Source organism: Poecilia formosa, unplaced genomic scaffold (assembly GCF_000485575.1).
Source record: "Poecilia formosa unplaced genomic scaffold, Poecilia_formosa-5.1.2 Scaffold220, whole genome shotgun sequence".
NCBI lineage: Eukaryota > Metazoa > Chordata > Actinopteri > Cyprinodontiformes > Poeciliidae > Poecilia > Poecilia formosa.
Window position 1 is genome coordinate 1,012,621 of NW_006800159.1, and position 3,363 is coordinate 1,015,983.

Consider the following 3,363-nt stretch of genomic DNA (forward strand, 5'->3'; position numbering starts at 1 on the left):
ATATATATATATATATATATATACATATATTAGATTTTTGCAAATTCATTTTTTTAACAATAATAATAATAACATCCACTTAAGTAATTACAGTCTTTGCTTAATACTTTGATGATCTAACTTTGGCAGCAGTTAAAGCCTCTGGTCTTGGAGTCTTTTTGGAGCTTGATCCCTCTCAGCTCCAACACAGGAGAGTAAAATGTTTGGATTCCCTCTTTAGGATGCAATCACGTTTGGAAAAGGCCTGGTCATCGGTTTGATTCAGGTGTGGAGAAAGCTTGCAGATCTCGATGAGGCGCTTTGATTTAAGCTGGAGAAACAGCTCAGAGATGACCAGTGGAAGCAACTCAGTTATGATCTTCATGGCGTGAATACTTACAGAAATGTGATTTATCAGTTTTATATTCTTAATACATTTGCAAAAATCTCAAAAACGTTTTTTTCTAACTTGTCACAGTCAGACATTTGTGTGCAGAATTTTAAAGAAAGAGATAAATTTAATTACAAATTGGAATAACGTTGTAACATTAAATCTGGAAAAAGTGAAGAACTGTGAATTCTTTCCTGATGATCTATAGCTGACAGAAATTTGATCAGAAAAACATCTGTTGAATACTGCACAGCAAAAACAAACAGTTTAGATGCAAGCAACATGTTCCCTAGTCATGTCCTGTGCTGCATTTTTAACATAATTTCTAATTCTTTGTATATGTACATAGTATATTTTCAGAAAATTTACTGTTTTTTTTATTATTATTTTGTGCTTCAGCTTCCTCTGTGAGAGGAATCCTGTGCTGTGATGAGCCATCCAAAAGGCCAAGACCAGGTGAGAAATGTTGAGTTATAACCAGGGTTATGGTAATTCACAATGATGCAGTGAAAAACCCAGAACAAACCCTGTGACTGTGATTTCCCCTGCCGTTGAAATGAAACTATTAATAATGATGGGAATACTATAAATGTGTTGCCAACAGCAACACAAATGCAGTTGGGTCGTAATCAGTTCACATGTACTACTGCATGTACAATGTGCCACTCTGAGATGGACCTAAAGTGGCATTATTAGTAAATTCCTATCATACTCTGAGGAGGGATGAGGATCCTGTTCTAAGTGAGTACACTGATATAAACCATCCCATAATATCTCTGACTGGATGTTCAGGGTGGTTATGCTGCTGGAAGGTGAACCTCAGGTCATCTGGAGCCTCTAACAGGTTTCTTCCTCCTGGATTGTCCTGATTTAGCTCCATCCAACCTCACATGTGTGTCTGTTGTCTATTTTGGTGTGATGGGTCCACCAGCTTCCACATGTTACTGTTCCCTATCTTGCTCTCTTTAAACAATGACTTCAACTATTCCATAAGAACCAGATTCCTTGGTCTTTATGAAGATGTTCATTATTTGTGTTTCCATTACAAATGTGCACAAATCTTTGTCTAAATTATGCTAATGTTGAAAAAACACACTTTTGCTGTGTTTCTATTTCATGAGAGATTAAATTAAAATAACACATAAATAAGTTTGTTTATACAATAAGTTATTAAATGGCAGTGACAGATGTTGCGCTCATCATCTAACAGCCAATCAGACGAGACACCTACCTGGGAGCAGCTACTTATGTGGCGTTTTGTCAAAATTGTAGTTGGTGATTTTACAGAAGAGTTATGGATTCAACATGTTGGAATGACGCACAATGTGAACTGTGATGATGAAAACAAAAACAAACTGTCATCCTACTACTACTTCCTGTTGTCTTCTTCATCGTTTCTGCCAGTAGTAACATCCGATTGTTGAACAACTGTCTTGTGTGATGCATATCAAGTGTTTCCATTGAAGTTTTGTATGGTCCATCTATCCAAACAAACTACTTCATCCTGGCAAAAACCTTTCTCTTCAGGTTTTATTGACTCCAGTGGCCTTTATTTGAGAGTGGTCAGACAGGATAAAGAGTATGGCAGAAAGGGAAGACATGTGGCAAAGGTCATGAAGTCAGGACTTGAACCTGCGACAGCCGCATAGAGAACTAAGGCCTCCATTCATGGGTTTTCTTTACCCCTGCACCATTGCAGCGTCTCCAGCACAAAACCTTTTTATCAAAAAATGTTTCTTTGATCAAACGTTTATGTGATGCAATGAGGTGGGGGTTCTTTTGGCCATATCAAAATGAGAGTATTTTGCAAAGCTGCAATAGAAACACTTACTTTTGTATCACACCAGTCACATGATCAATAACTGGATGTTACTACTGGCATAAAAAATGAAGATGACAGGAAGTGATAGGACAAAGATGGTGTGTTAGGCTTTTTAAAGACTTAGCATGTGAACAGTTTTATTGATGTGTGATTTTAACTGTGTTTCTTATTTAATTGAAACGTTGCAAAAGGTAGTTTATCTTTCTTGCCCACAAATTTTTCATTCTTCATTGTGTCTTCACCTGATAAACTCTTGTGTTCCTCCTCAGGTTCCTCCTGCGTGGCTCTCATCATGGCCGTCTCACCCTCACTGTGCTGGGTGACGGCTGATAGTTTGCTGTCAGACTCACTTGTTCAAGTTGTGGGGAACATTCAACGCTGTCGGTGAGTTTGTAGCTCTGGAAAAAACCATCGACTGTTGAGTGTACCCTAACTCCTGAGTTCCCGTCGGTTTGTGTGCTGCATCGCAGCATCATCTGCAACTCAAGAGCAGGCAGAGGCTTCAACCTTTGCTTCCGAAACACAGGTCCAAGGTCTAAAATTAGCAGTGGAATTCCATGCATGGTATTTGTTGACATGCCTAGTTAAAATATTTCTTCATGCTCCTAGCTTCTAGCTCTTTTTTTGCATGTGTTTTTGTGTGCTTACTTCTATATTAGTCATTATTGTCCTCAAGTCAGATAAGAGATGATTTGAGGTAATTTCTTTCTGTTTTTATGGTCTATGCTGTTTTTTTTTATGTTTGTAAAGCCTCCACATCGACCGTTAAGGAAAACCTGGCTGGGGGTTTAAGTTTAATGTTCTCCTCAGTCTCCTGCACTTTGAGCATTCAGTGCACATAGCTGTGATTCTGCTTGATGTTTTACCTTTTATTTAAAATTCTGTTTATTTGAATTATTTAGTATTTTTTATTTTTATTTTATTTTACTAATCAATCTGACTACAATTACTTCAATTCAATATATCACTGATAAATTTGGTATAATTCAGTTCAGTTTTATCTTTTCATTTGTCACTTCTTTTCATCGTTCTTTCCAAGACAGAAAGATTCAATTCATATCTGATTGTAGATAACAGAACTGAGTCCAAATCCATTACACACACACACACACACACACACACACACACACACACACACACACACAACATGTGAAAACTCATACAACTTAAA

The 3,363-nt window shown here is 37.3% G+C and overlaps 1 long non-coding RNA gene across 1 annotated transcript in view; it reads left to right on the forward strand.

The window, feature by feature from the left end:
- LOC107838206 (uncharacterized) overlaps positions 1 to 3,332 on the forward strand; it is a 7,783-nt gene extending 4,451 nt beyond the window's left edge. The window contains exons 3-4 of the long non-coding RNA XR_001664265.1: positions 770 to 826; positions 2,462 to 3,332. This is a non-coding gene — a long non-coding RNA (uncharacterized LOC107838206). The remainder of the gene's footprint in view (positions 1 to 769; positions 827 to 2,461) is intronic.
- Positions 3,333 to 3,363: the final 31 nt, after the last annotated feature.